The sequence below is a fragment of the Macaca nemestrina genome, chromosome 16, assembly GCF_043159975.1.
Source record: "Macaca nemestrina isolate mMacNem1 chromosome 16, mMacNem.hap1, whole genome shotgun sequence".
Taxonomy (NCBI): domain Eukaryota; kingdom Metazoa; phylum Chordata; class Mammalia; order Primates; family Cercopithecidae; genus Macaca; species Macaca nemestrina.
Genome location: NC_092140.1, coordinates 63,403,933 through 63,429,982, shown reverse-complemented (window position 1 = coordinate 63,429,982; position 26,050 = coordinate 63,403,933).

Here is a 26,050-nt window from a genome sequence, read left to right as displayed (position 1 = left end):
GAAGCTTTCTGAGAAACTTCTTTGTGTTTTGTAAAATCATCTCACAGAGTTACAGCTTTCCCCTCAAGAAGCCTTTCGCTAAGACAGTTCTTGTGGAATTGGCAAAGTGATATTTGGAAGCCCATAGAGGGCTATGGTGAAAAAGGAAATATCCTCAGATGAAATCTGGACAGAAGCTTTCTGAGAAACTTCTCTGAGTTGTGTGATCCACTCACAGAGTTACGTCTGTATTTCGTGGATTTCATTGTTAGCCTTATTTCTGTGGAATCTGAGAACAGATATTTCGGATCCCTTTGAACACTATAGGGCCAAAGGAAATATCCTCCGATAACAAGGAGAAAGAAGCTTTCTGAGAAACTTCTTTGTGTTCTGTGATATCATCTCACAGAGTTACAGCTTTCCCCTCAAGAAGCCTTTTGCTAAGACAGTTCTTGTGGAATTGGCAAAGTGATATTTGGTAGCCCATAGAGGGCTATGGTGAAAAAGGAAATATCCAGAGATGAAATCTGGAAAGAAGCTTTCTGAGAAACTGCTCTGTGATGTGTGACTTCCACTCACAGAGTTACATGTGTATTTCGTGGATCTCTTTGCTAGCCTTATTTCTGTGGAATCTGAGAACAGATATTTCGGATCCCTTTGAAGACTATAGGGCCCAAGGAAATATCCTCCGATAACAAAGAGAAAGAAGCTTTCTGAGAAACTTCTTTGTTTTTTGTGAAATCATCTCACAGAGTTACAGCTTTCCCCTCAAGAAGCCTTTTTGCTAAGACAGTTCTTGTGGAATTGGCAAAGAGATATTTGGTAGCCCATGGAGGGCTATGGTGAAAAAGGAAATATCCTCAGATGAAATCTGGAAAGAAGCTTTCTGAGAAACTGCTCTGTGATGTGTGACTTCCACTCACAGAGTTACATCTGTCTTTCGTGGGTCTCTTTGCTAGCCTAATTTCTCTGGAATCTGAGAACAGATATTTCGCATCCCTTTGAAAACTATAGGGCCCAAGGAAATATCCTCCGATAACAAAGAGAAAGAAGCTTTCTGAGAAACTTCTTTGTTTTCTGGGAAATCATCTCACAGAGTTACAGCTTTCCCCTCAAGAAGCCTTTCGCTAGGACAGTTCTTGTGGAATTGGCAAAGTGATATTTGGAAGCCCGTAGAGGGCTATGGTGGAAAAGGAAATATCCTCAGATGAAATCTGGAAAGAAGCTTTCTGAGAAACTGCTCTGTGATGTGTGACTTCCACTCACAGTGTTACATCTGTATTTCGTGGATCTCTTTGCTAGCCTTATTTCTGTGAAATCTGAGAAGAGATATTTCGGATCCCTTTGAAGACTATAGGGCCAAAGGAAATATCCTCCGATTACAAAAAGAAAGAAGATTTCTGAGAAACTTCTTTGTGTTCTGTGAAATCATCTCACAGAGTTACAGCTTTCCCCTGAAGAAGCCTTTCGGTAAGATAGTTCTTGTGGAATTGGCAAAGTGATATTTGGAAACCCATAGAGGGCTATGGTGAAAAAGGAAATATCCTCAGATGAAATCTGGAAAGACGCTTTCTGAGAAACTGCTCTGTGATGTGTGACTTCCACTCATAGAGTTACATCTGTATATCGTGGATCTCTTTGCTACCCTTATTTCTGTGGAATCTGAGAACAGATATTTCGGATCCCTTTGAAGACTATAGGGCCAAAGGAAATATCCTCCGATAACAAGGAGAAAGAAGCTTTCTGAGAAACTTCTTTGTGTTCTGCGCAATCATCTCACAGAGTTATAGCTTTCCCCTCAAGAAGTCTTTTGCTAAGACAGCTCTTGTGGAATTGGCAAATAGATATTTGGTAGCCCATAGAGGGCTATGGTGAAAAAGGAAATATCCTTAGATGAAATCTGGAAAGAAGCTTTCTGAGTAACTGCTATGTCATGTGTGACTTCCACTCACAGAGTTACATCTGTATTTCGTGGATCTCTTTGCTAGCCTTATTTCTGTGGATTCTGAGAACAGATATTTCGGATCCCTTTCAAGACTATAGGGCCAAAGGAAATATCCTCCGATAACAAAGAGAAAGAAGCTTTCTGAGAAACTTCCTTGTGTTCTGAGAAATCATCTCAGAGAGTTACAGCTTTCCCCTCAAGAAGCCTTTCGCAAAGACAGTTCTTGTGGAATTGGCAAAGTGATATTTGGAAGCCCATAGAGGGCTATGGTGAAAAACGAAATATCCTCAGATGAAATCTGGAAAGAAGCTTTCTGAGAAACTTCTCTGTGATGTGTGATCCACTCACAGAGTTACGTCTGTATTTCGTGGATTTCTTTGTTAGCCTTATTTCTGTGGAATCTGAGAAGAGATATTTCGGATCCTTTTGAAGACTTTAGGGCCAAAGGAAATATCCTCCGATAACAAGGAGAAAGAAGCTTTCTGAGAAACTTCTTTGTGTTCTGTGAAATCATCTCACAGAGTTACAGCTTTCTCCTCAAGAAGCCTTTTCCTAAGACAGTTCTTGTGGAATTGGCAAAGTGATATTTGGTAGCCCATAGAGGGCTATGGTGAAAAAGGAAATATCCTCAGATGAAATCTGGAAAGAAGCTTTCTGAGAAACTGCTCTGTGATGTGTGACTTCCACTCACAGAGTTACATCTGTCTTTCGTGGGTCTCTTTGCTAGCCTTATTTCTCTGGAATCTGAGAACAGATATTTCGGATCCCTTTGAAGACTATAGGGCCCAAGGAAATATCCTCCGATAACAAAGAGAAAGAAGCTTTCTGAGAAACTTCTTTGTTTTCTGTGAAATCATCTCACAGAGTTACAGCTTTCCCCTCAAGAAGCCTTTCGCTAAGACAGTTCTTGTGGAATTGGCAAAGTGATATTTGGAAGCCCATAGAGGGCTATGGTGGAAAAGGAAATATCCTCAGATGAAATCTGGAAAGAAGCTTTCTGAGAAACTGCTCTGTGATGTGTGACTTCCACTCACAGAGTTACATCTTTATTTCGTGGATCTCTTTGCTAGACTTATATCTGTGGAATCTGAGAACAGATATTTCGGATCCCTTTGAAGACTATAGGGCCAAAGGAAATGTCCTCCGATAACAAAGAGAAAGAAGCTTTCTGAGAAACTTCTTTGTGTTCTGTGAAATCATCTCACGGATTTACTGCTTTCCCTTCAAGAAGCCTTCCGCTAAGACAGTTCTTGTGGAATTGGCAAAATGATATTTGGAAGCCCATAGAGGGGTACGGTGATAAAGGAAATATCCTTAGATGAAATCTGGAAGGAAGTTTTCTGAGAAACTGCTCTGTGATGTGTGACTTCCACTCACAGAGTTACATCTGTATTTCGTGGATATCTTTGCTAGCCTTATTTCTGTGGAATCTGAGAAGAGATATTTCGGATCCCTTTGAAGACTATAGGGCCAAAGGAAATATCCTCCGATTACAAAGAGAAAGAAGATTTCTGAGAAACTTCTTTGTGTTCTGTGAAATCATCTCACAGAGTTACAGCTTTCCCCTCAAGAAGCCTTTCGCTAAGACAGTTCTTGTGGAATTGGCAAAGTGATATTTGGAAGCCCATAGAGGGCTATGGTGAAAAAGGAAATATCCTCAGATGAAATCTGGAAAGAAGCTTTCTGAGAAACTGCTCTGTGATGTGTGACTTCCACTCACAGAGTTACATCTGTATTTCGTGGATCTCTTTGCTACCCTTATTTCTGTGGAATCTGAGAACAGATATTTCGGATCCCTTTGAAGACTATAGGTCCCAAGGAAATATCCTCCGATAACAAAGAGAAAGAAGCTTTCTGAGAAACTTCTTTGTGTTCTGTGAAATCATCTCACAGAGTTACAGCTTTCCCCTCAAGAAGCCTTCCGCTAAGACAGTTCTTGTGGAATTGACAAAGTGATATTTGGTAGACCATAGAGGGCTATGGTGAAAAAGGAAATATCCTCAGATGAAATCTGGAAAGATGCTTTCTGAGAAACTGCTCTGTGATGTGTGACTTCCACTCACAGAGTTACATCTGTATTTCGTGGATCTCTTTGCTAGCCTTATTTCTGTGGAATCTGAGAACAGATATTTCGGATCCCTTTGAAGTCTATGGGTCCAAAGGAAATATCCTCCGATATCAAAGAGAAAGAAGCTTTCTGAGAAACTTCTTTGTGTTCTGTGAAATCATCTCACAGAGTTACAGCTTTCCCCTCAAGAACCCTTTCGCTAAGACAGTTCTTGTGGAATTGGCAAAGTGATATTTGGAAGCCCATAGAGGGCTATGGTGAAAAAGGAAATATCCTCAGATGAAATCTGGAAAGAAGCTTTCTGAGAAACTGCTTAGTGTTCTGTTAATTCATCTCATAGAGTTACATCTGTATTTCGTGGATCTCTTTGCTTGCCTTATTTCTCTGGAATCTGAGAACAGATATTTCGGATCCCTTTGAAGACTATAGGTCCAAAGGAAATATCCTCCGATAACAAGGAGAAAGAAGCTTTCGGAGAAACTTCTTTGTGTTCTGTGAAATCATCTCACAGAGTTACAGCTTTCCCCTCAAGTAGCCTTTTGCTATGACAGTCCTTGTGGAATTGGCAAAGTGATATTTGGTAGCCCATAGAGGGCTATGGTGAAAAAGGAAATATCCTCAGATGAAATCTGGAAAGAAGCTTTCTGAGAAACTGCTCTGTGATGTGTGACTTCCTCTCACAGAGTTACATCTGTATTTCGTGGATCTCTTTGCTACCCTTATTTCTGTGGAATCTGAGAACAGATATTTCGGATCCCTTTGAAGACTATAGGGCCAAAGGAAATATCCTCCGATAACAAAGAGAAAGAAGCTTTCTGAGAAACTTCTTTGTGTTCTGTGAAATCATCTCACAGAGTTACAGCTTTCCCCTCAAGAAGCCTTTCGCTAAGACAGTTCTTGTGGAATTGGCAAAGTGATGTTTGGAAGCACATAGAGGGCTATGGTGAAATAGGAAATATCCTCAGATGAAATCTTGAAAGAAGCTTTCTGAGAAACTGCACTGTGATTTGTGATCCACTCACAGAGTTACATCTGTATTTCGCGGATTTCTTTGTTAGCCTTATTTCTGTGGAATCTGAGAACAGATATTTCGGATCCCTTTGAAGTCTATAGGGCCAAAGGAAATATCCTCCGAAAACAAGGAGAAAGAAGCTTTCTGAGAAACTTCTTTGTGTTCTGTGAAATCATCTCACAGAGTTACAGCTTTCCCCTCAAGAAGCCTTTCGCTAAGACAGTTCTCGTGGAATTGGCAAAGTGATATTTGGAAGCCCATAGAAGGCTATGGTGGAAAAGGAAATATCCTCAGATGAAATCTGGAAAGAAGCTTTCTGAGAAACTGCTCTGTGATGTGTGACTTCCACTCACAGAGTTACATCGGTATTTCGTGGATCTCATTGCTAGCCTTATTTCTGTGGAATCTGAGAACAGATATTTCGGATCCCTTTGAAGACTATAGGGCCAAAGGAAATGTCCTCCGATAACAAAGAGAAAGAAGCTTTCTGAGAAACATCTTTGTGTTCTTAGAAATCATCTCACAGATTTACAGCTTTCCCCTCAAGAAGCCTTCGCTAAGACAGTTCTTGTGGAATTGGCAAAGTGATATTTGGAAGCCCATAGAGGGCTATGGTTAAAAAGGAAATATCCTCAGATGAAATCTGGAAAGAAGCTTTCTGAGAAACTGCTTTGTCATGTGTGACTTCCACTCACAGAGTTACATCTGTATTTCGTGGATCTCTTTGCTAGCCTTATTTCTGTGGAATCTGAGAACAGATATTTCGGATCCCTTTGAAGAATATAGGGCCAAAGGAAATATCCTCCGATAACAAAGAGAAAGAAGCTATCGGAGAAACATCTTTGTGTTTTGTAAAATCATCTCACAGAGTTACAGCTTTCCCTCAAGAAGCCTTTCGCTAAGACAGTTCTTGTGGAATTGGCAAAGTGATATTTGGAAGCCCATAGAGGGCTATGGTGAAAAAGGAAATATCCTCAGATGAAATCTGGACAGAAGCTTTCTGAGAAACTTCTCTGAGTTGTGTGATCCACTCACAGAGTTACGTCTGTATTTCGTGGATTTCATTGTTAGCCTTATTTCTGTGGAATCTGAGAACAGATATTTCGGATCCCTTTGAAGACTATAGGGCCAAAGGAAATATCCTCCGATAACAAGGAGAAAGAAGCTTTCTGAGAAACTTCTTTGTGTTCTGTGATATCATCTCACAGAGTTACAGCTTTCCCCTCAAGAAGCCTTTTGCTAAGACAGTTCTTGTGGAATTGGCAAAGTGATATTTGGTAGCCCATGGAGGGCTATGGTGAAAAAGGAAATATCCTCAGATGAAATCTGGAAAGAAGCTTTCTGAGAAACTGCTCTGTGATGTGTGACTTCCACTCACAGAGTTACATCTGTATTTCGTGGATCTCTTTGCTACCCTTATTTCTGTGGAATCTGAGAACAGATATTTCGGATCCCTTTGAAGACTATGGGTCCCAAGGAAATATCCTCCGATAACAAAGAGAAAGAAGCTTTCTGAGAAACTTCTTTGTGTTCTGTGAAATCATCTCACAGAGTTACAGCTTTCCCCTCAAGAAGCCTTTCGTAAGACAGTTCTTGTGGAATTGGCAAAGTGATATTTGGAAGCCCATAGAGGGCTATGGTGAAAAAGGAAATATCCTCAGATGAAATCTGGACAGAAGCTTTCTGAGAAACTTCTCTGAGTTGTGTGATCCACTCACAGAGTTACGTCTGTATTTCGTGGATTTCATTGTTAGCCTTATTTCTGTGGAATCTGAGAACAGATATTTCGGATCCCTTTGAACACTATAGGGCCAAAGGAAATATCCTCCGATAACAAGGAGAAAGAAGCTTTCTGAGAAACTTCTTTGTGTTCTGTGATATCATCTCACAGAGTTACAGCTTTCCCCTCAAGAAGCCTTTTGCTAAGACAGTTCTTGTGGAATTGGCAAAGTGATATTTGGTAGCCCATAGAGGGCTATGGTGAAAAAGGAAATATCCAGAGATGAAATCTGGAAAGAAGCTTTCTGAGAAACTGCTCTGTGATGTGTGACTTCCACTCACAGAGTTACATCTGTATTTCGTGGATCTCTTTGCTAGCCTTATTTCTGTGGAATCTGAGAACAGATATTTCGGATCCCTTTGAAGACTATAGGGCCCAAGGAAATATCCTCCGATAACAAAGAGAAAGAAGCTTTCTGAGAAACTTCTTTGTTTTTTGTGAAATCATCTCACAGAGTTACAGCTTTCCCCTCAAGAAGCCTTTTTGCTAAGACAGTTCTTGTGGAATTGGCAAAGAGATATTTGGTAGCCCATGGAGGGCTATGGTGAAAAAGGAAATATCCTCAGATGAAATCTGGAAAGAAGCTTTCTGAGAAACTGCTCTGTGATGTGTGACTTCCACTCACAGAGTTACATCTGTCTTTCGTGGGTCTCTTTGCTAGCCTAATTTCTCTGGAATCTGAGAACAGATATTTCGCATCCCTTTGAAAACTATAGGGCCCAAGGAAATATCCTCCGATAACAAAGAGAAAGAAGCTTTCTGAGAAACTTCTTTGTTTTCTGGGAAATCATCTCACAGAGTTACAGCTTTCCCCTCAAGAAGCCTTTCGCTAGGACAGTTCTTGTGGAATTGGCAAAGTGATATTTGGAAGCCCATAGAGGGCTATGGTGGAAAAGGAAATATCCTCAGATGAAATCTGGAAAGAAGCTTTCTGAGAAACTGCTCTGTGATGTGTGACTTCCACTCACAGTGTTACATCTGTATTTCGTGGATCTCTTTGCTAGCCTTATTTCTGTGAAATCTGAGAAGAGATATTTCGGATCCCTTTGAAGACTATAGGGCCAAAGGAAATATCCTCCGATTACAAAAAGAAAGAAGATTTCTGAGAAACTTCTTTGTGTTCTGTGAAATCATCTCACAGAGTTACAGCTTTCCCCTCAAGAAGCCTTTCGCAAAGACAGTTCTTGTGGAATTGGCAAAGTGATATTTGGAAGCCCATAGAGGGCTATGGTGAAAAACGAAATATCCTCAGATGAAATCTGGAAAGAAGCTTTCTGAGAAACTTCTCTGTGATGTGTGATCCACTCACAGAGTTACGTCTGTATTTCGTGGATTTCTTTGTTAGCCTTATTTCTGTGGAATCTGAGAAGAGATATTTCGGATCCTTTTGAAGACTTTAGGGCCAAAGGAAATATCCTCCGATAACAAGGAGAAAGAAGCTTTCTGAGAAACTTCTTTGTGTTCTGTGAAATCATCTCACAGAGTTACAGCTTTCTCCTCAAGAAGCCTTTTCCTAAGACAGTTCTTGTGGAATTGGCAAAGTGATATTTGGTAGCCCATAGAGGGCTATGGTGAAAAAGGAAATATCCTCAGATGAAATCTGGAAAGAAGCTTTCTGAGAAACTGCTCTGTGATGTGTGACTTCCACTCACAGAGTTACATCTGTCTTTCGTGGGTCTCTTTGCTAGCCTTATTTCTCTGGAATCTGAGAACAGATATTTCGGATCCCTTTGAAGACTATAGGGCCCAAGGAAATATCCTCCGATAACAAAGAGAAAGAAGCTTTCTGAGAAACTTCTTTGTTTTCTGTGAAATCATCTCACAGAGTTACAGCTTTCCCCTCAAGAAGCCTTTCGCTAAGACAGTTCTTGTGGAATTGGCAAAGTGATATTTGGAAGCCCATAGAGGGCTATGGTGGAAAAGGAAATATCCTCAGATGAAATCTGGAAAGAAGCTTTCTGAGAAACTGCTCTGTGATGTGTGACTTCCACTCACAGAGTTACATCTTTATTTCGTGGATCTCTTTGCTAGACTTATATCTGTGGAATCTGAGAACAGATATTTCGGATCCCTTTGAAGACTATAGGGCCAAAGGAAATGTCCTCCGATAACAAAGAGAAAGAAGCTTTCTGAGAAACTTCTTTGTGTTCTGTGAAATCATCTCACGGATTTACTGCTTTCCCTTCAAGAAGCCTTCCGCTAAGACAGTTCTTGTGGAATTGGCAAAATGATATTTGGAAGCCCATAGAGGGGTACGGTGATAAAGGAAATATCCTTAGATGAAATCTGGAAGGAAGTTTTCTGAGAAACTGCTCTGTGATGTGTGACTTCCACTCACAGAGTTACATCTGTATTTCGTGGATATCTTTGCTAGCCTTATTTCTGTGGAATCTGAGAAGAGATATTTCGGATCCCTTTGAAGACTATAGGGCCAAAGGAAATATCCTCCGATTACAAAGAGAAAGAAGATTTCTGAGAAACTTCTTTGTGTTCTGTGAAATCATCTCACAGAGTTACAGCTTTCCCCTCAAGAAGCCTTTCGCTAAGACAGTTCTTGTGGAATTGGCAAAGTGATATTTGGAAGCCCATAGAGGGCTATGGTGAAAAAGGAAATATCCTCAGATGAAATCTGGAAAGAAGCTTTCTGAGAAACTGCTCTGTGATGTGTGACTTCCACTCACAGAGTTACATCTGTATTTCGTGGATCTCTTTGCTACCCTTATTTCTGTGGAATCTGAGAACAGATATTTCGGATCCCTTTGAAGACTATAGGTCCCAAGGAAATATCCTCCGATAACAAAGAGAAAGAAGCTTTCTGAGAAACTTCTTTGTGTTCTGTGAAATCATCTCACAGAGTTACAGCTTTCCCCTCAAGAAGCCTTCCGCTAAGACAGTTCTTGTGGAATTGACAAAGTGATATTTGGTAGACCATAGAGGGCTATGGTGAAAAAGGAAATATCCTCAGATGAAATCTGGAAAGATGCTTTCTGAGAAACTGCTCTGTGATGTGTGACTTCCACTCACAGAGTTACATCTGTATTTCGTGGATCTCTTTGCTAGCCTTATTTCTGTGGAATCTGAGAACAGATATTTCGGATCCCTTTGAAGTCTATGGGTCCAAAGGAAATATCCTCCGATATCAAAGAGAAAGAAGCTTTCTGAGAAACTTCTTTGTGTTCTGTGAAATCATCTCACAGAGTTACAGCTTTCCCCTCAAGAACCCTTTCGCTAAGACAGTTCTTGTGGAATTGGCAAAGTGATATTTGGAAGCCCATAGAGGGCTATGGTGAAAAAGGAAATATCCTCAGATGAAATCTGGAAAGAAGCTTTCTGAGAAACTGCTTAGTGTTCTGTTAATTCATCTCATAGAGTTACATCTGTATTTCGTGGATCTCTTTGCTTGCCTTATTTCTCTGGAATCTGAGAACAGATATTTCGGATCCCTTTGAAGACTATAGGTCCAAAGGAAATATCCTCCGATAACAAGGAGAAAGAAGCTTTCGGAGAAACTTCTTTGTGTTCTGTGAAATCATCTCACAGAGTTACAGCTTTCCCCTCAAGTAGCCTTTTGCTATGACAGTCCTTGTGGAATTGGCAAAGTGATATTTGGTAGCCCATGGAGGGCTATGGTGAAAAAGGAAATATCCTCAGATGAAATCTGGAAAGAAGCTTTCTGAGAAACTGCTCTGTGATGTGTGACTTCCTCTCACAGAGTTACATCTGTATTTCGTGGATCTCTTTGCTACCCTTATTTCTGTGGAATCTGAGAACAGATATTTCGGATCCCTTTGAAGACTATAGGGCCAAAGGAAATATCCTCCGATAACAAAGAGAAAGAAGCTTTCTGAGAAACTTCTTTGTGTTCTGTGAAATCATCTCACAGAGTTACAGCTTTCCCCTCAAGAAGCCTTTCGCTAAGACAGTTCTTGTGGAATTGGCAAAGTGATGTTTGGAAGCACATACAGGGCTATGGTGAAATAGGAAATATCCTCAGATGAAATCTTGAAAGAAGCTTTCTGAGAAACTGCACTGTGATTTGTGATCCACTCACAGAGTTACATCTGTATTTCGCGGATTTCTTTGTTAGCCTTATTTCTGTGGAATCTGAGAACAGATATTTCGGATCCCTTTGAAGTCTATAGGGCCAAAGGAAATATCCTCCGAAAACAAGGAGAAAGAAGCTTTCTGAGAAACTTCTTTGTGTTCTGTGAAATCATCTCACAGAGTTACAGCTTTCCCCTCAAGAAGCCTTTCGCTAAGACAGTTCTCGTGGAATTGGCAAAGTGATATTTGGAAGCCCATAGAAGGCTATGGTGGAAAAGGAAATATCCTCAGATGAAATCTGGAAAGAAGCTTTCTGAGAAACTGCTCTGTGATGTGTGACTTCCACTCACAGAGTTACATCGGTATTTCTGGATCTCATTGCTAGCCTTATTTCTGTGGAATCTGAGAACAGATATTTCGGATCCCTTTGAAGACTATAGGGCCAAAGGAAATGTCCTCCGATAACAAAGAGAAAGAAGCTTTCTGAGAAACATCTTTGTGTTCTTAGAAATCATCTCACAGATTTACAGCTTTCCCCTCAAGAAGCCTTCGCTAAGACAGTTCTTGTGGAATTGGCAAAGTGATATTTGGAAGCCCATAGAGGGCTATGGTGAAAAAGGAAATATCCTCAGATGAAATCTGGAAAGAAGCTTTCTGAGAAACTGCTTTGTCATGTGTGACTTCCACTCACAGAGTTACATCTGTATTTCGTGGATCTCTTTGCTAGCCTTATTTCTGTGGAATCTGAGAACAGATATTTCGGATCCCTTTGAAGAATATAGGGCCAAAGGAAATATCCTCCGATAACAAAGAGAAAGAAGCTTTCTGAGAAACTTCTTTGTGTTTTGTAAAATCATCTCACAGAGTTACAGCTTTCCCCTCAAGAAGCCTTTCGCTAAGACAGTTCTTGTGGAATTGGCAAAGTGATATTTGGAAGCCCATAGAGGGCTATGGTGAAAAAGGAAATATCCTCAGATGAAATCTGGACAGAAGCTTTCTGAGAAACTTCTCTGAGTTGTGTGATCCACTCACAGAGTTACGTCTGTATTTCGTGGATTTCATTGTTAGCCTTATTTCTGTGGAATCTGAGAACAGATATTTCGGATCCCTTTGAACACTATAGGGCCAAAGGAAATATCCTCCGATAACAAGGAGAAAGAAGCTTTCTGAGAAACTTCTTTGTGTTCTGTGATATCATCTCACAGAGTTACAGCTTTCCCCTCAAGAAGCCTTTTGCTAAGACAGTTCTTGTGGAATTGGCAAAGTGATATTTGGTAGCCCATAGAGGGCTATGGTGAAAAAGGAAATATCCAGAGATGAAATCTGGAAAGAAGCTTTCTGAGAAACTGCTCTGTGATGTGTGACTTCCACTCACAGAGTTACATCTGTATTTCGTGGATCTCTTTGCTAGCCTTATTTCTGTGGAATCTGAGAACAGATATTTCGGATCCCTTTGAAGACTAGAGGGCCCAAGGAAATATCCTCCGATAACAAAGAGAAAGAAGCTTTCTGAGAAACTTCTTTGTTTTTTGTGAAATCATCTCACAGAGTTACAGCTTTCCCCTCAAGAAGCCTTTTTGCTAAGACAGTTCTTGTGGAATTGGCAAAGAGATATTTGGTAGCCCATGGAGGGCTATGGTGAAAAAGGAAATATCCTCAGATGAAATCTGGAAAGAAGCTTTCTGAGAAACTGCTCTGTGATGTGTGACTTCCACTCACAGAGTTACATCTGTCTTTCGTGGGTCTCTTTGCTAGCCTAATTTCTCTGGAATCTGAGAACAGATATTTCGCATCCCTTTGAAAACTATAGGGCCCAAGGAAATATCCTCCGATAACAAAGAGAAAGAAGCTTTCTGAGAAACTTCTTTGTTTTCTGGGAAATCATCTCACAGAGTTACAGCTTTCCCCTCAAGAAGCCTTTCGCTAGGACAGTTCTTGTGGAATTGGCAAAGTGATATTTGGAAGCCCATAGAGGGCTATGGTGGAAAAGGAAATATCCTCAGATGAAATCTGGAAAGAAGCTTTCTGAGAAACTGCTCTGTGATGTGTGACTTCCACTCACAGTGTTACATCTGTATTTCGTGGATCTCTTTGCTAGCCTTATTTCTGTGAAATCTGAGAAGAGATATTTCGGATCCCTTTGAAGACTATAGGGCCAAAGGAAATATCCTCCGATTACAAAAAGAAAGAAGATTTCTGAGAAACTTCTTTGTGTTCTGTGAAATCATCTCACAGAGTTACAGCTTTCCCCTCAAGAAGCCTTTCGGTAAGATAGTTCTTGTGGAATTGGCAAAGTGATATTTGGAAGCCCCTAGAGGGCTATGGTGAAAAAGGAAATATCCTCAGATGAAATCTGGAAAGACGCTTTCTGAGAAACTGCTCTGTGATGTGTGACTTCCACTCATAGAGTTACATCTGTATTTCGTGGATCTCTTTGCTACCCTTATTTCTGTGGAATCTGAGAACAGATATTTCGGATCCCTTTGAAGACTATAGGGCCAAAGGAAATATCCTCCGATAACAAGGAGAAAGAAGCTTTCTGAGAAACTTCTTTGTGTTCTGCGCAATCATCTCACAGAGTTATAGCTTTCCCCTCAAGAAGTCTTTTGCTAAGACAGCTCTTGTGGAATTGGCAAATAGATATTTGGTAGCCCATAGAGGGCTATGGTGAAAAAGGAAATATCCTTAGATGAAATCTGGAAAGAAGCTTTCTGAGTAACTGCTATGTCATGTGTGATTTCCACTCACAGAGTTACATCTGTATTTCGTGGATCTCTTTGCTAGCCTTATTTCTGTGGATTCTGAGAACAGATATTTCGGATCCCTTTCAAGACTATAGGGCCAAAGGAAATATCCTCCGATAACAAAGAGAAAGAAGCTTTCTGAGAAACTTCCTTGTGTTCTGTGAAATCATCTCAGAGAGTTACAGCTTTCCCCTCAAGAAGCCTTTCGCAAAGACAGTTCTTGTGGAATTGGCAAAGTGATATTTGGAAGCCCAGAGAGGGCTATGGTGAAAAACGAAATATCCTCAGATGAAATCTGGAAAGAAGCTTTCTGAGAAACTTCTCTGTGATGTGTGATCCACTCACAGAGTTACGTCTGTATTTCGTGGATTTCTTTGTTAGCCTTATTTCTGTGGAATCTGAGAAGAGATATTTCGGATCCTTTTGAAGACTTTAGGGCCAAAGGAAATATCCTCCGATAACAAGGAGAAAGAAGCTTTCTGAGAAACTTCTTTGTGTTCTGTGAAATCATCTCACAGAGTTACAGCTTTCTCCTCAAGAAGCCTTTTTCTAAGACAGTTCTTGTGGAATTGGCAAAGTGATATTTGGTAGCCCATAGAGGGCTATGGTGAAAAAGGAAATATCCTCAGATGAAATCTGGAAAGAAGCTTTCTGAGAAACTGCTCTGTGATGTGTGACTTCCACTCACAGAGTTACATCTGTCTTTCGTGGGTCTCTTTGCTAGCCTTATTTCTCTGGAATCTGAGAACAGATATTTCGGATCCCTTTGAAGACTATAGGGCCCAAGGAAATATCCTCCGATAACAAAGAGAAAGAAGCTTTCTGAGAAACTTCTTTGTTTTCTGTGAAATCATCTCACAGAGTTACAGCTTTCCCCTCAAGAAGCCTTTCGCTAAGACAGTTCTTGTGGAATTGGCAAAGTGATATTTGGAAGCCCATAGAGGGCTATGGTGGAAAAGGAAATATCCTCAGATGAAATCTGGAAAGAAGCTTTCTGAGAAACTGCTCTGTGATGTGTGACTTCCACTCACAGAGTTACATCTTTATTTCGTGGATCTCTTTGCTAGACTTATATCTGTGGAATCTGAGAACAGATATTTCGGATCCCTTTGAAGACTATAGGGCCAAAGGAAATGTCCTCCGATAACAAAGAGAAAGAAGCTTTCTGAGAAACTTCTTTGTGTTCTGTGAAATCATCTCACGGATTTACTGCTTTCCCTTCAAGAAGCCTTCCGCTAAGACAGTTCTTGTGGAATTGGCAAAATGATATTTGGAAGCCCATAGAGGGGTACGGTGATAAAGGAAATATCCTTAGATGAAATCTGGAAGGAAGTTTTCTGAGAAACTGCTCTGTGATGTGTGACTTCCACTCACAGAGTTACATCTGTATTTCGTGGATATCTTTGCTAGCCTTATTTCTGTGGAATCTGAGAAGAGATATTTCGGATCCCTTTGAAGACTATAGGGCCAAAGGAAATATCCTCCGATTACAAAGAGAAAGAAGATTTCTGAGAAACTTCTTTGTGTTCTGTGATATCATCTCACAGAGTTACAGCTTTCCCCTCAAGAAGCCTTTCGCTAAGACAGTTCTTGTGGAATTGGCAAAGTGATATTTGGAAGCCCATAGAGGGCTATGGTGAAAAAGGAAATATCCTCAGATGAAATCTGGAAAGAAGCTTTCTGAGAAACTGCTCTGTGATGTGTGACTTCCACTCACAGAGTTACATCTGTATTTCGTGGATCTCTTTGCTACCCTTATTTCTGTGGAATCTGAGAACAGATATTTCGGATCCCTTTGAAGACTATAGGTCCCAAGGAAATATCCTCCGATAACAAAGAGAAAGAAGCTTTCTGAGAAACTTCTTTGTGTTCTGTGAAATCATCTCACAGAGTTACAGCTTTCCCCTCAAGAAGCCTTCTGCTAAGACAGTTCTTGTGGAATTGACAAAGTGATATTTGGTAGACCATAGAGGGCTATGGTGAAAAAGGAAATATCCTCAGATGAAATCTGGAAAGATGCTTTCTGAGAAACTGCTCTGTGATGTGTGACTTCCACTCACAGAGTTACATCTGTATTTCGTGGATCTCTTTGCTAGCCTTATTTCTGTGGAATCTGAGAACAGATATTTCGGATCCCTTTGAAGTCTATGGGTCCAAAGGAAATATCCTCCGATATCAAAGAGAAAGAAGCTTTCTGAGAAACTTCTTTGTGTTCTGTGAAATCATCTCACAGAGTTACAGCTTTCCCCTCAAGAACCCTTTCGCTAAGACAGTTCTTGTGGAATTGGCAAAGTGATATTTGGAAGCCCATAGAGGGCTATGGTGAAAAAGGAAATATCCTCAGATGAAATCTGGAAAGAAGCTTTCTGAGAAACTGCTCTGTGATGTGTGACTTCCACTCACAGAGTTACATCGGTATTTCGTGGATCTCATTGCTAGCCTTATTTCTGTGGAATCTGAGAACAGATATTTCGGATCCCTTTGAAGACTATAGGGCCAAAGGAAATGTCCTCCGATAACAAAGAGAAAGAAGCTTTCTGAGAAACATCTTTGTGTTCTTAGAAATCATCTCACAGATTTACAGCTTTCCCCTCAAGAAGCCTTCGCTAAGACAGTTCTTGTGGAATTGGCAAAGTGATATTTGGAAGCCCATAGAGGGCTATGGTGAAAAAGGAAATATCCTCAGATGAAATCTGGAAAGAAGCTTTCTGAGAAACTGCTTTGTCATGTGTGACTTCCACTCACAGAGTTACATCTGTATTTCGTGGATCTCTTTGCTAGCCTTATTTCTGTGGAATCTGAGAACAGATATTTCGGATCCCTTTGAAGAATATAGGGCCAAAGGAAATATCCTCCGATAACAAAGAGAAAGAAGCTTTCTGAGAAACTTCTTTGTGTTTTGTAAAATCATCTCACAGAGTTACAGCTTTCCCCTCAAGAAGCCTTTCGCTAAGACAGTTCTTGTGGAATTGGCAAAGTGATATTTGGAAGCCCATAGAGGGCTATGGTGAAAAAGGAAGTATCCTCAGATGAAATCTGGACAGAAGCTTTCTGAGAAACTTCTCTGAGTTGTGTGATCCACTCACAGAGTTACGTCTGTATTTCGTGGATTTCATTGTTAGCCTTATTTCTGTGGAATCTGAGAACAGATATTTCGGATCCCTTTGAAGACTATAGGGCCAAAGGAAATATCCTCCGATAACAAGGAGAAAGAAGCTTTCTGAGAAACTTCTTTGTGTTCTGTCATATCATCTCACAGAGTTACAGCTTTCCCCTCAAGAAGCCTTTTGCTAAGACAGTTCTTGTGGAATTGGCAAAGTGATATTTGGTAGCCCATAGAGGGCTATGGTGAAAAAGGAAATATCCAGAGATGAAATCTGGAAAGAAGCTTTCTGAGAAACTGCTCTGTGATGTGTGACTTCCACTCACAGAGTTACATCTGTATTTCGTGGATCTCTTTGCTAGCCTTATTTCTGTGGAATCTGAGATCAGATATTTCGGATCCCTTTGAAGACTATAGGGCCCAAGGAAATATCCTCCGATAACAAAGAGAAAGAAGCTTTCTGAGAAACTTCTTTGTTTTTTGTGAAATCATCTCACAGAGTTACAGCTTTCCCCTCAAGAAGCCTTTTTGCTAAGACAGTTCTTGTGGAATTGGCAAAGTGATATTTGGTAGCCCATGGAGGGCTATGGTGAAAAAGGAAATATCCTCAGATGAAATCTGGAAAGAAGCTTTCTGAGAAACTGCTCTGTGATGTGTGACTTCCACTCACAGAGTTACATCTGTCTTTCGTGGGTCTCTTTGCTAGCCTAATTTCTCTGGAATCTGAGAACAGATATTTCGCATCCCTTTGAAAACTATAGGGCCCAAGGAAATATCCTCCGATAACAAAGAGAAAGAAGCTTTCTGAGAAACTTCTTTGTTTTCTGGGAAATCATCTCACAGAGTTACAGCTTTCCCTTCAAGAAGCCTTTCGCTAAGACAGTTCTTGTGGAATTGGCAAAGTGATATTTGGAAGCCCATGGAGGGCTATGGTGGAAAAGGAAATATCCTCAGATGAAATCTGGAAAGAAGCTTTCTGAGAAACTGCTCTGTGATGTGTGACTTCCACTCACAGTGTTACATCTGTATTTCGTGGATCTCTTTGCTAGCCTTATTTCTGTGAAATCTGAGAAGAGATATTTCGGATCCCTTTGAAGACTATAGGGCCAAAGGAAATATCCTCCGATTAGAAAAAGAAAGAAGATTTCTGAGAAACTTCTTTGTGTTCTGTGAAATCATCTCACAGAGTTACAGCTTTCCCCTCAAGAAGCCTTTCGGTAAGATAGTTCTTGTGGAATTGGCAAAGTGATATTTGGAAACCCATAGAGGGCTATGGTGAAAAAGGAAATATCCTCAGATGAAATCTGGAAAGACGCTTTCTGAGAAACTGCTCTGTGATGTGTGACTTCCACTCATAGAGTTACATCTGTATTTCGTGTATCTCTTTGCTACCCTTATTTCTGTGGAATCTGAGAACAGATATTTCGGATCCCTTTGAAGACTATAGGGCCAAAGGAAATATCCTCCGATAACAAGGAGAAAGAAGCTTTCTGAGAAACTTCTTTGTGTTCTGCGCAATCATCTCACAGAGTTATAGCTTTCCCCTCAAGAAGTCTTTTGCTAAGACAGTTCTTGTGGAATTGGCAAAGTGATATTTGGTAGCCCATATAGGGCTATGGTGAAAAAGGAAATATTCTCAGATGAAATCTGGAAAGAAGCTTTCTGAGTAACTGCTATGTCATGTGTGACTTCCACTCACAGAGTTACATCTGTATTTCGTGGATCTCTTTGCTAGCCTTATTTCTGTGGATTCTGAGAACAGATATATCGGATCCCTTTCAAGACTATAGGGCCAAAGGAAATATCCTCCGATAACAAAGAGAAAGAAGCTTTCTGAGAAACTTCTTTGTGTTCTGTGAAATCATCTCAGAGAGTTACAGCTTTCCCCTCAAGAAGCCTTTCGCAAAGACAGTTCTTGTGGAATTGGCAAAGTGATATTTGGAAGCCCATAGAGGGCTATGGTGAAAAACGAAATATCCTCAGATGAAATCTGGAAAGAAGCTTTCTTAGAAACTTCTCTGTGATGTGTGATCCACTCACAGAGTTACGTCTGTATTTCGTGGATTTCTTTGTTAGCCTTATTTCTGTGGAATCTGAGAAGAGATATTTCGGATCCTTTTGAAGACTTTAGGGCCAAAGGAAATATCCTCCGATAACAAGGAGAAAGAAGCTTTCTGAGAAACTTCTTTGTGTTCTGTGAAATCATCTCACAGAGTTACAGCTTTCTCCTCAAGAAGCCTTTTCCTAAGACAGTTCTTGTGGAATTGGCAAAGTGATATTTGGTAGCCCATAGAGGGCTATGGTGAAAAAGGAAATATCCTCAGATGAAATCTGGAAAGAAGCTTTCTGAGAAACTGCTCTGTGATGTGTGACTTCCACTTCAGAGTTACATCTGTCTTTCGTGGGTCTCTTTGCTAGCCTTATTTCTCTGGAATCTGAGAACAGATATTTCGGATCCCTTTGAAGTCTATAGGGCCCAAGGAAATATCCTCCGATAACAAAGAGAAAGAAGCTTTCTGAGAAACTTCTTTGTTTTCTGTGAAATCATCTCACAGAGTTACAGCTTTCCCCTCAAGAAGCCTTTCGCGAAGACAGTTCTTGTGGAATTGGCAAAGTGATATTTGGAAGCCCATAGAGGGCTCTGGTGGAAAAGGAAATATCCTCAGATGAAATCTGGAATGAAGCTTTCTGAGAAACTGCTCTGAGATGTGTGACTTCCACTCACAGAGTTACATCTGTATTTCGTGGATCTCTTTGCTAGCCTTATTTCTGTGGAATCTGAGAACAGATATTTCGGATCCCTTTGAAGACCATAGGGCCAAAGTAAATGTCCTCCGAAAACAAAGAGAAAGAAGCTTTCTGAGAAACTTCTTTGTGTTCCGTGAAATCATTTCACAGATTTACAGCTTTCCCCTCAAGAAGCCTTCCGCTAAGACAGTTCTTGTGGAATTGGCAAAGTGATATTTGGAAGCCCGTAGAGGGCTACGGTGAAAAAGGAAATATCCTCAGATGAAATCTGGAAGGAAGCTTTCTGAGAAACTGCTCTGTGATGTGTGACTTCCACTCACAGAGTTACATCTGTATTTCGTGGATCTCTTTGCTAGCCTTATTTCTGTGGAATCTGAGAACAGATATTTCGGATCCCTTTGAAGACTATAGGGCCAAAGGAAATATCCTCCGATTACAAAGAGAAAGAAGATTTCTGAGAAACTTCTTTGTGTTCTGTGAAATCATCTCACAGAGTTACAGCTTTCCCCTCAAGAAGTCTTTCGCTAAGACAGTTCTTGTGGAATTGGCAAAGTGATATTTGGAAGCCCATAGAGGGCTATGGTGAAAGAGGAAATATCCTCAGATGAAATCTGGAAAGAAGCTTTCTGAGAAACTGCTCTGTGATGTGTGACTTCCACTCACAGAGTTACATCTGTATTTCGTGGATCTCTTTGCTACCCTTATTTCTGTGGAATCTGAGAACAGATATTTCGGATCCCTTTGAAGACTATGGGTCCCAAGGAAATATCCTCCGATAACAAAGAGAAAGAAGGTTTCTGAGAAACTTCTTGGGTTCTGTGAAATCATCTCACAGAGTTACAGCTTTCCCCTCAAGAAGCCTTTCGTAAGACAGTTCTTGTGGAATTGGCAAAGTGATATTTGGAAGCCCCTAGAGGGCTATGGTGAAAAAGGAAATATCCTCAGATGAAATCTGGAAAGAAGCTTTGTGAGAAACTGCAATGTGATGTGTGATCCACTCACAGAATTACATCTGTATTTCGTGGATTTCTTTGTTAGCCTTATTTCTGTGGAATCTGAGAACAGATATTTCGGATCCCTTTGAAGACTATAGGGCTAAAGGAAATATCCTCCGATAACAAGGAGAAAGAAGCTTTCTGAGAAACTTCTTTGTGTTCTGTGAAAACATCTCACAGAGTTACAGCTTTCCCCTAAAGAAGCCTTTTGCTAAGACAGTTCTTGTGGAATTGGCAAAGTGATATTTGGTAGACCATAGAGGGCTATGGTGAAAAAGGAAATATCCTCAGATGAAATCTGGAAAGAAGCTTTCTGAGAAACTGCTCTGTGATGTGTGACTTCCACTCACAGAGTTACATCTGTCTTTCGTGGATCTCTTTGCTAGCCTTATTTCTGTGGAATCTGAGAACAGATATTTCGGATCCCTTTGAAGACTATAGGGACCAAGGAAATATCCTCCGATAACAAAGAGAAAGAAGCTTTCTGAGAAACTTCTTTGTGTTCTGTGAAATCATCTCACAGAGTTACAGCTTTCCCCTCAAGAAGCCTTTCGCTAAGACAGTTCTTGTGGAATTGGCAAAGTGATATTTGGAAGCCCTAGAGGGCTATGGTGAAAAAGGAAATATCCTCAGATGAAATCTGGAAAGAAGCTTTCTGAGAAACTGCTCTGTGATGTGTGACTTCCACTCACAGAGTTACATCTGTATTTCGTGGATCTCTTTGCTACCCTTATTTCTGTGGAATCTGAGAACAGATATTTCGGATCCCTTTGAAGTCTATAGGGCCAAAGGAAATGTCCTCCGATAACAAAGAGAAAGAAGCTTTCTGAGAAACTTCTTTGTGTTCTGTGAAATCATCTCACAGATTTACAGCTGTCCCCTCAAGAAGCCTTTCGCTAAGACAGTTCTTGTGGAATTGGCAAAGTGATATTTGGAAGCCCATAGAGGGCTATGGTGAAAAAGGAAATATCCTCAGATGAAATCTGGAAAGAAGCTTTCTGAGAAACTGCTTAGTGTTCTGTTAATTCATCTCATAGAGTTACATCTGTATTTCGTGGATCTCTTTGCTTGCCTTATTTCTCTGGAATCTGAGAACAGATATTTCGGATCCCTTTGAAGACTATAGGTCCAAAGGAAATATCCTCCGATAACAAGGAGAAAGAAGCTTTCTGAGAAACTTCTTTGTGTTCTGTGAAATCATCTCACAGAGTTACAGCTTTCCCCTCAAGTAGCCTTTTGCTATGACAGTCCTTGTGGAATTGGCAAAGTGATATTTGGTAGCCCATAGAGGGCTATGGTGAAAAAGGAAATATCCTCAGATGAAATCTGGAAAGAAGTTTCTGAGAAACTGCTCTGTGATGTGTGACTTCCTCTCACAGAGTTACATCTGTATTTCGTGGATCTCTTTGCTACCCTTATTTCTGTGGAATCTGAGAAAAGAAATTTCGGATCCCTTTGAAGACTATAGGGCCAAAGGAAATATCCTCCGATAACAAAGAGAAAGAAGCTTTCTGAGAAACTTCTTTGTGTTCTGTGAAATCATCTCACAGAGTTACAGCTTTCCCCTCAAGAAGCCTTTCGCTAAGACAGTTCTTGTGGAATTGGCAAAGTGATGTTTGGAAGCACATAGAGGGCTATGGTGAAATAGGAAATATCCTCAGATGAAATCTTGAAAGAAGCTTTCTGAGAAACTGCACTGTGATTTGTGATCCACTCACAGAGTTACATCTGTATTTCGCGGATTTCTTTGTTAGCCTTATTTCTGTGGAATCTGAGAACAGATATTTCGGATCCCTTTGAAGTCTATAGGGCCAAAGGAAATATCCTCCGAAAACAAGGAGAAAGAAGCTTTCTGAGAAACTTCTTTGTGTTCTGTGAAATCATCTCACAGAGTTACAGCTTTCCCCTCAAGAAGCCTTTCGCTAAGACAGTTCTCGTGGAATTGGCAAAGTGATATTTGGAACCCACTAGAGGACTATGGTGAAAAAGGAAATATCCTCAGATGAAATCTGGAAAGATGCTTTCTGAGAAACTTCTCTGAGTTGTGTGATCCACTCACAGAGTTACGTCTGTATTTCGTGGATTTCATTGTTAGCCTTATTTCTGTGGAATCTGAGAACAGATATTTCGGATCCCTTTGAAGACTATAGGGCCAAAGGAAATATCCTCCGATAACAAGGAGAAAGAAGCTTTCTGAGAAACTTCTTTGTGTTCTGTGATATCATCTCACAGAGTTACAGCTTTCCCCTCAAGAAGCCTTTTGCTAAGACAGTTCTTGTGGAATTGGCAAAGTGATATTTGGTAGCCCATAGAGGGCTATGGTGAAAAAGGAAATATCCAGAGATGAAATCTGGAAAGAAGCTTTCTGAGAAACTGCTCTGTGATGTGTGACTTCCACTCACAGAGTTACATCTGTATTTCGTGGATCTCTTTGCTAACCTTATTTCTGTGGAATCTGAGAACAGATATTTCGGATCCCTTTGAAGACTATAGGGCCCAAGGAAATATCCTCCGATAACAAAGAGAAAGAAGCTTTCTGAGAAACTTCTTTGTTTTTTGTGAAATCATCTCACAGAGTTACAGCTTTCCCCTCAAGAAGCCTTTTTGCTAAGACAGTTCTTGTGGAATTGGCAAAGTGATATTTGGTAGGCCATGGAGGGCTATGGTGAAAAAGGAAATATCCTCAGATGAAATCTGGAAAGAAGCTTTCTGAGAAACTGCTCTGTGATGTGTGACTTCCACTCACAGAGTTACATCTGTCTTTCGTGGGTCTCTTTGCTAGCCTAATTTCTCTGGAATCTGAGAACAGATATTTCGCATCCCTTTGAAAACTATAGGGCCCAAGGAAATATCCTCCGATAACAAAGAGAAAGAAGCTTTCTGAGAAACTTCTTTGTTTTCTGGGAAATCATCTCACAGAGTTACAGCTTTCCCCTCAAGAAGCCTTTCGCTAAGACAGTTCTTGTGGAATTGGCAAAGTGATATTTGGAAGCTCATAGAGGGCTATGGTGGAAAAGGAAATATCCTCAGATGAAATCTGGAAAGAAGCTTTCTGAGAAACTGCTCTGTGATGTGTGACTTCCACTCACAGTGTTATATCTGTATTTCGTGGATCTCTTTGCTAGCCTTATTTCTGTGAAATCTGAGAAGAGATATTTCGGATCCCTTTGAAGACTATAGGGCCCAAGGAAATATCCTCCGATTACAAAAAGAAAGAAGATTTCTGAGAAACTTCTTTGTGTTCTGTGAAATCATCTCACAGAGTTACAGCTTTCCCCTCAAGAAGCCTTTCGGTAAGATAGTTCTTGTGGAATTGGCAAAGTGATATTTGGAAACCCATAGAGGGCTATGGTGAAAAAGGAAATATCCTCAGATGAAATCTGGAAAGACGCTTTCTGAGAAACTGCTCTGTGATGTGTGACTTCCACTCATAGAGTTACATCTGTATTTCGTGGATCTCTTTGCTACCCTTATTTCTGTGGAATCTGAGAACAGATATTTCGGATCCCTTTGAAGACTATAGGGCCAAAGGAAATATCCTCCGATAACAAGGAGAAAGAAGCTTTCTGAGAAACTTCTTTGTGTTCTGCGCAATCATCTCACAGAGTTATAGCTTTCCCCTCAAGAAGTCTTTTGCTAAGACAGTTCTTGTGGAATTGGCAAAGTGATATTTGGTAGCCCATAGAGGGCTATGGTGAAAAAGGAAATATCCTTAGATGAAATCTGGAAAGAAGCTTTCTGAGTAACTGCTATGTCATGTGTGACTTCCACTCACAGAGTTACATCTGTATTTCGTGGATCTCTTTGCTAGCCTTATTTCTGTGGATTCTGAGAACAGATATTTCGGATCCCTTTCAAGACTATAGGGCCAAAGGAAATATCCTCCGATAACAAAGAGAAAGAAGCTTTCTGAGAAACTTCTTTGTGTTCTGTGAAATCATCTCAGAGAGTTACAGCTTTCCCCTCAAGAAGCCTTTCGCAAAGACAGTTCTTGTGGAATTGGCAAAGTGATATTTGGAAGCCCATAGAGGGCTATGGTGAAAAACGAAATATCCTCAGATGAAATCTGGAAAGAAGCTTTCTGAGAAACTTCTCCGTGATGTGTGATCCACTCACAGAGTTACGTCTGTATTTCGTGGATTTCTTTGTTAGCCTTATTTCTGTGGAATCTGAGAAGAGATATTTCGGATCCTTTTGAAGACTTTAGGGCCAAAGGAAATATCCTCCGATAACAAGGAGAAAGAAGCTTTCTCAGAAACTTCTTTGTGTTCTGTGAAATCATCTCACAGAGTTACAGCTTTCTCCTCAAGAAGCCTTTTCCTAAGACAGTTCTTGTGGAATTGGCAAAGTGATATTTGGTAGCCCATAGAGGGCTATGGTGAAAAAGGAAATATCCTCAGATGAAATCTGGAAAGAAGCTTTCTGAGAAACTGCTCTGTGATGTGTGACTTCCACTTCAGAGTTACATCTGTCTTTCGTGGGTCTCTTTGCTAGCCTTATTTCTCTGGAATCTGAGAACAGATATTTCGGATCCCTTTGAAGTCTATAGGGCCCAAGGAAATATCCTCCGATAACAAAGAGAAAGAAGCTTTCTGAGAAACTTCTTTGTATTCTGTGAAATCATCTCACAGAGTTACAGCTTTCCCCTCAAGAAGCCTTTCGCGAAGACAGTTCTTGTGGAATTGGCAAAGTGATATTTGGAAGCCCATAGAGGGCTCTGGTGGAAAAGGAAATATCCTCAGATGAAATCTGGAATGAAGCTTTCTGAGAAACTGCTCTGAGATGTGTGACTTCCACTCACAGAGTTACATCTGTATTTCGTGGATCTCTTTGCTAGCCTTATTTCTGTGGAATCTGAGAACAGATATTTCGGATCCCTTTGAAGACCATAGGGCCAAAGTAAATGTCCTCCGAAAACAAAGAGAAAGAAGCTTTCTGAGAAACTTCTTTGTGTTCCGTGAAATCATTTCACAGATTTACAGCTTTCCCCTCAAGAAGCCTTCCGCTAAGACAGTTCTTGTGGAATTGGCAAAGTGATATTTGGAAGCCCGTAGAGGGCTACGGTGAAAAAGGAAATATCCTCAGATGAAATCTGGAAGGAAGCTTTCTGAGAAACTGCTCTGTGATGTGTGACTTCCACTCACAGAGTTACATCTGTATTTCGTGGATCTCTTTGCTAGCCTTATTTCTGTGGAATCTGAGAACAGATATTTCGGATCCCTTTGAAGACTATAGGGCCAAAGGAAATATCCTCCGATTACAAAGAGAAAGAAGATTTCTGAGAAACTTCTTTGTGTTCTGTGAAATCATCTCACAGAGTTACAGCTTTCCCCTCAAGAAGTCTTTCGCTAAGACAGTTCTTGTGGAATTGGCAAAGTGATATTTGGAAGCCCATAGAGGGCTATGGTGAAAGAGGAAATATCCTCAGATGAAATCTGGAAAGAAGCTTTCTGAGAAACTGCTCTGTGATGTGTGACTTCCACTCACAGAGTTACATCTGTATTTCGTGGATCTCTTTGCTACCCTTATTTCTGTGGAATCTGAGAACAGATATTTCGGATCCCTTTGAAGACTATGGGTCCCAAGGAAATATCCTCCGATAACAAAGAGAAAGAAGCTTTCTGAGAAACTT